The sequence below is a fragment of the Gymnodraco acuticeps genome, unplaced genomic scaffold, assembly GCF_902827175.1.
Source record: "Gymnodraco acuticeps unplaced genomic scaffold, fGymAcu1.1, whole genome shotgun sequence".
NCBI lineage: Eukaryota > Metazoa > Chordata > Actinopteri > Perciformes > Bathydraconidae > Gymnodraco > Gymnodraco acuticeps.
Window position 1 is genome coordinate 1,339,149 of NW_022990313.1, and position 13,107 is coordinate 1,352,255.

General features: G+C 42.7%; 1 long non-coding RNA gene across 1 annotated transcript; it reads left to right on the plus strand.

Annotated features, from left to right (window-relative positions):
* Positions 1-4,181: 4,181 nt before the first annotated feature.
* Positions 4,182-6,657, plus strand: LOC117550409. The gene is made up of 4 exons (XR_004569635.1): positions 4,182-4,330; positions 4,922-5,177; positions 5,307-6,229; positions 6,355-6,657. It is a non-coding gene; the product is annotated as an uncharacterized LOC117550409 (long non-coding RNA).
* Positions 6,658-13,107: the final 6,450 nt, after the last annotated feature.

The following is a 13,107-nucleotide window of genomic DNA, read 5'->3' on the forward strand; positions in this document are numbered from 1 at the left end:
TCCTGATAGCTATCTCTGTGTCCTGTGTCTTCTGCTCCAGAGTAACACTTATCACTTTCATCTCCAGCTGCTCCTCCTGTACTGACTGGGTAATAGTGGGTCTGGGCTCCTCTACTTCTGAAAGGGTCACTTGACCCCCCCCCCCCTCTGAGCATCTGTCTTCTGTTCTGCCCTGGCTGTCTTGTCTATCTATGCTTCTCCTCTGATTCACTGGCTCCCTCTCAGCACCCTCCATTCCTCCTATTTGTTCACAGGTTTTTATATAAGCTATTGCTCCAGGGCTTCTACCCTCTCTGTCACCTCCCTGTTTTTGTCTAATTTGCCTCCCTTGTTCTTCATAATCCTGCTTGTGTTGTCTTTCCCTTTCTTCTAGTTTTTCTGCCATGTGGAGTACTTCTTCCTGTGTGGGGTCTGCGTGGCTTCTTGTAATATTTTCCAGAATGGAAACAAACCGCTCCCTCTCTCTATCTGCCTTTCTTTTGTCTGATGGGCTTTCCTCCTCGGAGGAAAAAAGCATCTGTTCTGGGGTGGTGCAAGCTGTCTGTAGGGTTTCATTTATTTCCTCCCTTTGTCCTTCATTCCCTCCAAGTGAGGCAGAGTTCCTCTGACCTTCTGATCTTGTCTTTGTAGTGGGAGTGTTCCTTAAAGGAGTCAATGCTACATTTCCCACTATTTTAAAATGTCCCCCTCTTATAGCAGCTATTTCCTGTTCTGAATCGGATGATGTGCCTGCTACCATCATTTGTAAATTAGTCACGGGTGGCGCGCTTGGGGTAGGGAGAGCATAAGGGGGTGGGTTCTTAGATTGATCGGCCAGGTCCGGGTAAATGAGGGTAGACAAGATGGGAGCAGACGGGTCCCCTATAGGTCCTGCTGGAGACCTCTCCTCTGAGCTAGCCTTCTGTGCCGTGCCCTCCTCATTTACAGCACTGCGGATAGTTTGCCTCCCTATGTCTTCTCTATCAGAGGCAGAGGTTTCATCTTTATTTATATCCCTAAAAAATTTGACGCGTTTTGCAATATAGTCAAATATTTCTCCATCCGTAGGTGCATGCGTTGACACTGGTGTTTCTTTAATGTCTTGAGGGAACAGGAGTGTGCCAACGTCAATAGAGCGTTGAAACTCCCCTCCCTGTGTTTGGGCTGCTATCATGGTTTGGGGATTTTTGGCTGGGAGGGTAGTAATATTTGCTCCCTTAATGGTGAGTGCTGCGTTATGGCACATCCTCCTTAATCTATCTACCGCCTCTTTCTCTTTGTTTAGTTTGTTACGGCCAAATAATCCGGGTTTTTGCCCGTTTAGGTTTCCAAACAAGCTGTCGCTCATAAACATTTAGCGCTGAGCTTAAACTTCCTAAAGTCTCATCTCCTCCTACCCTGTCCTCTTCCATCATTTTATTTTTTAGGAACCTCAGGTCTGCACAAACCTTTTTCTGTCTCTCTGTTTGGTTCCACTGAGAATCAATCTCTCAGTCTGTTCCCATTGTTCGCGGAAGCTTCCGGGAATTGGAACGCCTAAATCACTCTTTTCAAATTCTCCTTCCATTATGACTTCTATCTACTTTTTACCGTGACTAAGAACACTGAGAACGCCGGTGACAACTCTAAAATGTTTGTAGCAAAGCCAAATCACAGATTTTGGTAATCAACAGGTATCTGTTTTACCTTTGTATCATGTAGGACGTCCTGGTTTAGTTGTCAACGGTGTCCAGGTGTCCTCCCCTGGACTGAATTCCGTCCGCTAGCTGTCGGTGGTCCTCCTAGAGACCAGCACTCATCACGTCGGGAGATCACCAACTTGTAGAAGCAAACACAGTAGTGGTGGCTTAAAGCCCACCTCTGCTCCGCGCCGTCCGTTTAGATGAGCCTGGTCAGATTAATAAGAGAAGTTCAAAACACCAGCATAAAAGTTATAACAATAATCTGATTTTAATGGTAAAAAACACCAATACAAGTTACAGAGTACTCTGGACTCCCAGTTCTACTGCTGTGCGATACAGGTATCGGGACCAGCCAGTCAGAAACAGGGGGCATTTCGCATGAATAAACAACAGTATATATAGACATATTTGGGGCGGAGAGTCACTTCACTTCCTTCTTGCACCTGAGTTCACTCCTTTAATTTCCCAAGGAAGATTTCACACAAACTCTATTCTTTCCCAGACAACCAAACATTGTACACTGATATATTGGTACATTACTTCTGAACAGAGCGTGAGTAGACAAAGCCAGAGTCAATCTTTATCTTCCACCTAACTTTACTCCTTTACTTTCCCAAGGAAGATTTCACACAAACTATTCCTTCCCAAACAATCAAACAGTGTACACAGATATATTGGTATCAAACATTGTACACAGATATATTGGTGCTTGAGATTATATTGGCCCCAGAAAGAACATGTGTGTGTGCTGGTGGGAGGAAGTGTATGTGTGTGGGTGTGTGTGCTGGTAAGAGGAAGTGTATGTGTGTGTGTCAGGGTATCTAGGTCATGGAGTGTAAGTAAGAAGGTTTATATATATATAGGATTACTTTAAAACAGTCCCAAATAATACATGTTCACTTCAATACAGTTCAAGATAATACCTGTTTACTTTAATACAGTTTAGAACAATATCTGTTTGCTTTAACAGTGATTAGATGTTCAAATAATGCTCAAGAAATGTTACCAGTACATTTTTTTGGATAATCGTGTTTTTAGGTTACCAGCTTCATCAAGAACAACGAGTCACCGGTGCGTAATGTGTTTATATTAGGACTGTCAAACGATTAAAATGTTTAATCAGATTAATCACAGCTTAAAAATGAATTAATCATGATTAATCACCATTTAAACTTTGTCCAAAATATGCCATTTATTTATGTATATTGTTGTGGGAATGGAAAGATAAATGAAAGAAGGCGGATATATCCATTTAACATACATATGTATGTTTATTATAACATTGTTCTGTGTGTCAAAATGAAAGACAGCCCACACACCTATCAATCATCAAACCGTGGGGTCTTAATTCATTACGTGTTGATTTCTATCAACGGGGGAGTACTTCAGGAAAGTCGACGGGGGTGGGGGGGGGGGGGGGGGGGGGGGGGGGCTAGTGGAGTACTTCGTGACCACAGAGTGTGAATGTTGTGATCAGCTGTTTTAGCGCAGTTCTCCAGTGAAGGGGGGGGGGGGGGGGAGTCTCCCTCCGCAGCCGGTTGGCGTAGTTTTGGCACAATTCCATTGTACAGACCGACGTTAACAGCAGCCCTGTCTGTGCACACGGAGACTCTGTCGTCCGGTGATCTAACCGCCTTCTGGAAAAGCTTCACAAGTACGTCGGTACGCAAATGCGCTTTGTGACACAAGTGACGGTACGCATTTCAGATTACGCACATAACCTGCGTACCAGTTATGTGCACCCCTGTACTACAGCAAAAGTATTCTCCGTCGGGACTTCCTGCAACAACACCACGCCGTTATCTTGATTCTGATTGGCCAGAAGACATTATCAAAGATGTTCTATTGAGAAGACGATCACTACGTGACAAAAGTTTTCAAAACCATTTCTGGTCTTCGGTATTTCCAGACAAGTGGCTACTGAAATCAATCTTACTAACTGCTGTCTGTGCAATTTACTCGGCGCGAGTTGGCGGACTTTATTTTGCTTACTTTAACATCATTTTTCAAGGTGGGGCTAAGCCATTTCTTGGTATGGCTGTCGCCTACCCCAGCCATACCCTGGCGCTGCCACTGGTGGGATGTATGGGGCGGGCCATTCTGCACATGCGTTAAATGCGTTAAATATTTTAACGTAATTAATTCAAAAAATTAATTACCGCCGTTAACGCAATAATTTTGACAGCATTAATATTTAGCTAACCATAATTTCAGTTGCTAAAAAAAATAAATGGGGAGCAAAGTAATAAAATAATTCTAATAATTTCTCTGAATGCCTAGTTGATATCTTGAGGAAATTAGTGAAAATGTTAGGTTGTCTTTGAGGTTGTCTTAGATTTATTTTCTTTTTAAAATGTACCTTAGGCTTAAAGGTGGGGTAGGTAATTTTGGAGAAACCAGCTCGAGTACGCTATAATTTGAAAATACACAGCCGGAACAAATCTGCCTCTCAAACTTACCTACCCCACCTTTAAGCTAGCTAGAACATTTTGTAACATCTTGTGAATGTTTGTCTTTTCAGGCCATGCCTCTTACTGACTCTGAAAGCGAGCTGGACCAGACTCTCTCCAAATCTGAGTTGCAGAGTCAACTGGACATCGCCAACTTTAAAAACAAGGAGTTTAAAAGGGAGAACTCAATGTTAAGAAAGTCCCTCTCCCTTTTTCAAGGTCAGTTCCCCCCTTTTTGTCGGAATACACCTGAATATGAACCTGAATGTCACACACACACACACACACACACACACACACACACACACACACACACACACACACACACACACACACACACACACACACACACACACACACACACACACACACACACACACACACACACACACACACACACACACACACACACACACACCATCGGCATAGATTGCGTAATAATGTATTGCGCAGCTTGGAGGTGCAGTGCAGGCATATTGTCATTCAAGAGATGCGTAGTTCTTTTGGAAAACATGTTTTCTTTTAGCCTATTTACCTCGTTAACGTAAATAATACTCATTACATTGACACATGCATTATTTGTGATTAAAATAATGGTTGCTGGTAATGTATTAGCGACCCCCACAGATGTATGGTTTCACTGCGTCCGTGGGAGCTCAGACCTCTCCTTATGGGAGCTCAGCTCCCATTGGCTCCCACATAACTCGAACCCTGGATGGGGGGCAAGAGGGGTAATTGATTTAGTTATATATTCTCATACATTGTTGTCCTGCATGTACTTAATTTGTTTTCCATTTGGTATCTTTTCAGATGAGTCAGCCTCCCCCGCCCTCCCTGCAGGCAAGTCCAAGCCTAAAGTGGGCAAGGGCGACAAAGGGAAAGGCAAGGCCCAGAAGAGAACCCACCCCCTGGTGTATCATACAGCTTCACAGAGGCGCAGGAGGAGGCAATCGCTTGCAGGGTGAAGAGTAAGAAGCTACTGTATGACATAAAGGACAAACAGTACAAAGAGAAGGCATTCAAGAGGCACCTATGGGAGGGAAAGGCTGCGGAGTACAGTTGGATTGTAAGTAGAAAAAAATGTACATTTCAATCACTTTCAAATATTTGAAATCTATTTCAGATACTTGACATACATGTCAATGAACATTTCAATGATTGTACTAATTATTTGTTTTGATTTCTGTCATTGCAGATCATTCAATTCTGAAATGGTAACACAGAGGACTCGATTCTCAAAGCTGCGGGAGGGCCGACCCAAGAAGAAATCCCAGAAGAGGTCTGGTGATGGTCTGTCGAGTGGTGACGAGGAAGACCCCATCCTTGCTGAGGAGGCCAGTTGTAACAACCGGAAAGGTAAACACCGGTAGTCACTCACGGTAACGCCCACCCAGCGATTCGCTGTTGGTTGGCGTCTCCATTCAATTCTCCCTATATAGTTAGACGGAGCAGGAAGGGGAAGTGTGTGTGCAGCAAGAGAGATCGTCGGAGCAACACGCTCATCCGTTTAGAAACCAGCAGTTAGGTTGTTTAAAGTCTGTGTTACCGTTTGTCTGATCCGCCGTCATCATACCCTTCTGTCGCTTCACGTTCCCGGATTATTGTTTGCAAAACTGAAAGGAGCCGCTCATCTCCCAACCACCTTGAAAACCAGGACTGGATTTCCAAAACCGACTGGATTAGTAAAAATTACTGACATTCCCCCGTGGTAAATTGACTGTTTTATTTATTTTGAAGAAAACCCGAAGTGGAACGTTTTGGATTTAAAATTGAACGGTGGGAAGAAGGATTGTTTGATTGTTTGTGGGGTATTCAAAATACACTTGCTATTATCATTTTGAGTTGTGTCCTTTCTTATATTTTCTAATGTCATTCAATGTTGGGTGTTTGCAGTGAGATGGATACACCTTTGTGCAGTACTTACTAAAACTGACTGACTATCAAAATCTGAAACGTCACGAGAGAGACCTGACTGGCACCCCAAAAAAGTAAATAAAGAACCTAAATAAGTAAGTCAAACTGTCACACAGTGAGAATGACCGTGACAAGTTCATCCGCCGGGTCTTTGGGTTTCTGAAGCCACACATCAGACGTCACAACAAGGAAACACCAGCTAGTGTGAGTATATCATTGATATTAAATTAAAACGGAACTTTGTCGAAAATGTTCAATGTCCCACATTTTTGTTTCCAAATATAACTTTCAAATGTACTTATGTTTGTTTTCTATTTTTGTCTTTGCAGTTTAAGGACAAGTTGGCCCTGGCTGAGACGGGTGAGCTGGCTGGGAGTGACGACAGTACCATGGCAGGCAGTTTTGCAGATGAATCCAGGGAGCCCACCAAGAAGTACACTGGCTACCCTACACCGAGACCTCCTTCCAGGACAGGAACAGCTGCTGAGGACCAACCCGAGTCTCCTATGGAGATGAGAGTTACCGGAGCATCATCCCGTGATCTCCAAGAAAGGCTGGTTCAGTTCATCACTAGAGAGCAGCCACTCCTTTCTGCAAGTACCTGGAAACTGAACTGGATCGTCTGTATGATGCCTGCCTGGAACCTGCGTATGAAGACATCACCACAGTTCTTAACCAGTAAGTATATAAAATTGCATACATTTAAAATTCATTTATTTGATGTCACACATTTTATTGCATGCTAAATTTGAGCTTGTATTAATCCTATGCTGTTTGTTTTTGTCTTTCCAGTTACCGGAAGATGTCCAGACAGTTCAGGATGAGGGAAAGCGGCTGGTGACCAGATCAGTCCCTTCGTAGATGTCCCGTCGGCATTACAGTCGCAGCAGCAGAGGCCAGTGGCTGTGAACCCAGTCTGCACATCTGCCCTCCCCAGCAGTACCTACTTCTCCGCCAGCAGAGCGGCCTCCTCACCGCCAGCAGAGTTCCAGCCAGTGGCCTAGGAACCCACCTCCGGCATCAGTGTGGAGATCCCAGGAGTGTGGCTACGTAGAGCAGGTGAACCAGCAGCACAACTTGGAGCAACAGCAGCAGCAGTACCGTACCCTCCAGCCAGCCAGCACTACTACTCAGGGCTACGTTCCTTCTCCTCGCCAGGCTGCATTCTTCCTTCTCAGCAGCAAATCAGTGGTCCTTGGCAGCTAACACCCCAGCAGCCAGTCCAGGGTCCTCCGCCGCCTCCTCTTCCAACTCAGCAGTCCCAGCACAATGTGACCCAAGACAGCCTCAATATCTCAGCTTTACTGCCACATGACGAAAATTAAAGAAAAAACACACAAACTTGATTGTATGTAATAAAAATTGTCCGTGATCTTTTCAGACTTTGTCCTTTTTTTGGTTCTTTATCTTACTTTACAAGTTATTATCATTTCTATGTTAAAGTACTATGGGACTTTACATTTTGGAAACTTGAGATTTTTCTAAATCTAAATGTTGGGCCTTTATTTGATTAATAAGTGGAAAAAATAAGAAGAATTTTCAATCAAAATTTCAAAAACAAAATGTATTACTCCATACACATTTTGGACATGACATAACATGCTGTAGTTTAACATTTCATTTCACTCATTGCAGCGTGCCGCTTAATTATTTAAATAATATTTAAGCTTCTTAAAAGTGAAAATATTTAAAAGAGAAGGGTTTAGAAAAAGTGTCTTTACTATAGGAAATATGTTGCCTACAATGATAAGCAGGCATTTATTTTTCTTTTCTTTTTGTTAACGAGAAACATCTATTAGAACAGGCCCAGCCGAAATTACATTGGCCCACCCAAAATTGAAATCCTGGCGCCGCGGCAGTTGCAGATAAAACTGCAACGAAAGTAACGAAAACAATGTAATATTCTTTTCAGTTTCACAGAACACAAATTGGGTTGTTTACATGATTTTGTTGTGCAATAAAACACCCAGAGAAGCGATCTGCAAGGAAACATTGCGCACCGTGTCCTCATGCTCCTGTTTCACCTGCTTAATACAGGTGTCATCACTGCTACTGATTTCGATTGAGCAGGTCACAAATAGCAAGAAATTACAACGTGAAATAAGACAATTTTTACCTGTAAGAGTTGCTCATCATGTTCTCTGAGGTGCATCAAAAGAAGAAATGCTGCTGCCTTCTTTTCCCTTGTTGTCTCGTCATAGTATGCCATTCTGCAGGAGCTGAATTGTGATTGAAGCTTTGGGAGTTAGCGTTTTATATGTCCACGTTACCACGTTACCATGACACATGGGAAACGATGTCATACAATGCCCTCACGAATGCCTTACGAAGGGCAAAATGGACACACGAAGTCAACACGAAAATGAACCTTCGCAAGGTCCTTCGGCAATGCTTTGCCATGCCAAAGATGTTGCCACCGCTCCCGAAGTTGCTGCCGGAGACTGAGAAACTCCACCGGCGGTCATACGAAGGCTTAAGATGCCCTCACGAATGGCCCGATGTTCTTACGATCAGAGCCGAATTTGAACATTTCCTTTATCGTGTGTCCATCGGGTGTCAATTTCGGGAAGCTTTAGGAAGTGGCATATTTTTTCCGGTTGTGTATTTTTCAAATTCTAGCACACTCGAGCTGGTTTCTCTAAAATTACCTACCCCACCTTTAATTTACAATGTGTTATATGTTTTGGGTGTTTTTACTTTAGAATGTTACTACATTTATCAGATGCCACTCAATCGCTTAAAATTCCTAATTTACTGATGGGTAAATCTTAACCAATACAGGTTTAATGCCATGGATATTTAGAAATGTTATTTTACATGTTCCCTATGCTGCAAGTGTTAAGAAGTTGAAAAGATGTTTGAATTGCTTCTTGGGTTCACAGACTGTTTGAGAGCAGTGACCTCCAGCTCGACAGCACAATAAGCCACACGATTTATGTTATAAAAAACAACAACATAAATTATGCTTTTGAGTAAAAAATGCTTCTTTTTTATTCAGAGTGTGCCCTGGTGTTACCCCTGCATTCTGCCTGCGTCTGTCACCAAGCAGTGAACAAAGCCTGGCGGGTCGATACTCTCTGAGCAATGGCCTTCACTCTCTCAGCGAGTATCTCAATGACTGTAGGTTTGCACAGCGGCCGGTGTGTGTGTTTTGTATCCCAGTGTGTGATGCCATGGCCCTGAATGAAGACGTACGCTTACCCCTAGATTCCACCGGGTCCGGCTGCGCCCGCAGCGATCGCGGCCACTCTAGTCAATGGGTGCTATTCCACCAGATGGCTCAGAAGCGTCCCAGAAGCGTCTCGCCGCTGGGCTCTGCTCTAAATAGGATTCAAGTCTATTTTACGACGCAACGCAGCCATAGGGTAATGTCGGGCAGGCAGGAAGTGGAACGTTCAGAGCATATATATATATATATATATACACACACACACACACACACAAACTACTTTTGCAGTCCCTATCCCTCCATAGTCTTTCAAGTAGGAGGAGAAATGCCAGCGTTCCCCTCCGGTCTACAGGCACTGTGTAAATTATATATATAGAATAATTATGATGATGAATGCATTTTTCTACCACTAAAATACAGCAACACATCTTTGATTCATGTCGTTTATAACTGGGATATTACAATTATTATTAACTTTGTCTGCACAAAGTAGCCTGTCCAGGAAATATGCCCAAATCAACAAAAACTGCGAGCCGGTAGGCAAGGTGCTCCGCTTCTGAAACGCGCCCGGTAGGATATGACGCCGGAGGAGGACGGACCAAAACTGCGGCGCAACCGTGACGCGACGCAGACGGACCCGGCGGAATCTAGGGGTTAGACGGCAGAAAGCACCCTGTACTCCTGTTGCTTAGAAAAGTACAACTGGGAACACAGGCAGTGGTGAAAGTAACTAAGTAGTGTACTCAAGCACAATTTTGAGAGACTTGTACGTTACTTGATTAGTTCCATTTTATGCTACTTTTTTCTTCTATTTATCTATCTATCTTCGATTGTGATTAATGATGTGAAATCTAATCAAGTGTTGAATCAGACTTTAGTTCCACCTGGAGTAAATCCACAAGCTACCCTGCAGTATACAAAGTCATTCAAATGGCATACTTTTCTTGTTTTATTCCTCTCTGGACCCCAGCAATGCAGAGCTCAGGGAGTCATATTTGACCAAAACCTCAATTTAGATAAATGTTATTTCAATGGTTCAAACCTGTTTTCTTCATCAGAAAGATGTGGAAAATCTGATCAAGTACCAACAATCTTGTAATTGTTATCCATGCATTATTATGTATGTATTTAAACAAGGACCATGCATAAAAATACATTAATCTCAGAAAAGATATGAATTATGCCAGATTATAGCTAATTTCCATCTGCAGTCCTCAAGCAGGTACATAACAATCAACAAACACTAAAAACATTACATAATCTCTCACACAAACAATTATAAAACATGATTTAAGTACAGGTCAATAAAAAACATAGTACAGTTAAAATATAATATTACAATACAGTTCAAATGGAAAAACTCAGATTACAGTGTAGTTAATGTTGGCGTGACTGGTTGCTTAATATCAATTTTTTTGCACCATAAGAGAATTAGTTAAAGTCAGTAGGTTTTAAGTTCAACTGGAAGAGTATTCCAGTGTTTGATGGCCGTAAATGAAAATGCTGATCGTCCAAAGGCAGTGCGCCTCAGAGGGACGGTTATATCTGCATTTAGTGCAGATCTTGAGTTTCTGCAACTCTGCTCACGGCGAAGCTGAAAAAAGCTCCTCAATGGTGGTGTTGTAGAATTGTGAATGATTCTGAATACCAATCGAACTCGGGAAAGCAGAACAAGACCATCAAAACTTAAAAGTTTGTATTTGGACAGTATATTGCAATGATGGTGTTTTAATGACTTTCTATCCATAACTTTTAAGGCTTGTTTATAAAGAACCTCAATTGGTCTCAGAACAGTCTTAGTTGCCTGGGACCAGCAGGTTATGCAGTAGTGAATAATTATGTGAGAGAATCATGCTGTGCAATTTTTTTTTTTATGCTTCTATGGTTAGTGACATTTGAAAATGTTACATTTCTAGTCATGTTTCTGATATGGCTTTCAAAAGTCAAATTGGCATCCAAGATAACTCCCAAATATTTGACCTCATTAGGCGCATTCACACCGCAGTACTTTTCCCACAAAGGTTCATGAGAACTTAGTTCATGAGAACTCTTTAGTTCTCATGAACTAAGTACAGATCGCGTTCACACCGGAATAAGTCCCTGGGGGAAGATTAGGCAAATGAAGCCGCTGACGACACTTCTTCTTCTTTGGGTTTACTGGCAGGCCGCAAACCACTTCACGGCGTATACTGCCGCCCAAAGTCCCCGGCCGGAAGTCCCCGGAGTAGGGGACTGGCTTCAGTAGAAGCTGCTGGGACTCCCAGCAGCTTCTACTGAAGCCTTCCGAGTAAATCGCCAGAACGCCGACACCTCCTCATCTCCACCGCTCCCATGTTTTATTTTGTGTTGCCATAAGTTAGTCTCTGCGTTTCTGCGCTGGGCTAATGCTAATAATGCTAATGCGAGGATAATAAAATGGCGGCTTCACAACTCCCTTTTTGGGAGTTTTACGGGGCGTGGTTTGCAATCCGCCCAGCCAATCAGACATAGGAACCTTTTTCTCCCACGAAAGTCCCTGCTCTCTAGCAGGGACGGAAAAGGGGGTGAAAAGGTTCTCATGAACTAATTTTAGTTCCGGCTCTTTTTGGTGTGAACGCAACATTTCGGAACTATATCGGAACTAAAGTGGGAAAAGTACTGCGGTGTGAACGCGCCTATTAACGTTTTTAATTATCTGACCATGTACACTAAACTGTGGATGCGTTGTTGATTTTTTCTTATTCATGAAATACATTGTCACTGTTTTTATTTTTTTTAAATTCTCTTTTTATTCAGCTTTTCACATGTTTACAGTCATAGATAATACAATATTCTCTGTAAGCCTTCTGTAGTTAACAGTAAAATCACAAATCAAACGTACATATTTGGGGATAATACAGATGCAGGCCTCACTGACCGTCAAACATGCTATAACATATAGAAAGAACATAAACACGAACAGGGTTATGGGGTGTACCTGCAACTTATTCAAACAAGGGGGGCATAGAAATAAAAAATACTAAAAACAAAAATATATAAAAGTCCCTTCTAGACAAATGATGGTCATATTGGTGTAACATATATTATCCATTTTTCCCATCTTGACAAAAAGATTCCCTGTTGCAGTCTCAAAGCAAGGGTTATCCTTTCCATCTTAAAAATATCATACACAATGTCAATCCACTCATCCAAAGTCTGCACCTTTCCTGGTTTTAACCACATTCTGGTGATGGCCTTCTTGCAAGCAGCACTCAGGACTCTAAACAGATATCTATCTTCAGAGGAAAACATTTCTGGTGGTAAAGCACCCAAATATAACGATTCAAATTTAAATGGAATGTCTACCTGAAAAACTTTTAGTAAAGATCCATGAACCTGCTGCCAGAAAGGATTCAATGATGTGCAAGACCAGAATATATAAAAATGGTTTGCCATAAGTAGGGATGCACGATAATTATCGGCCCGATAATTATCGGTCCGATATTAGGAATTATGACGTCATCCCGATAAACCCGATACCAGTATTAATAGCCCCGATAATATACAATATATTTTTTGGGTAAAAAAAAAGAAAAAAATACTGCGGTGTGGGTGGATTGGGATGAGGGGCGCTTGTTTTTCACTCGGCTCCTCCCGTTTTGCCAGTACTGTGGTATTAGTGGTTTAGGAAGAGGGGAGTTCTTCACAAATCCAGCGCTCCCTAACTCATGCCTGGCTGTGACGTAAATGGTGTGCGGCCGTGAAGCCAGGACAGTAAACAAACATGTCGTCGGTGGTATGGGCGTTGGAGCTATGTGCAACTCAAGGCATATGCTCGAACCGGAGCTGCCTGGACGCTGCAATCATGTTGTGCACTATCCGTGCTGAGTGTGCTGACTTTTCATACAATGTCCCACTGTCTGGCTTCCTGCATAAAGTCAAGTGCTCGGCGCAG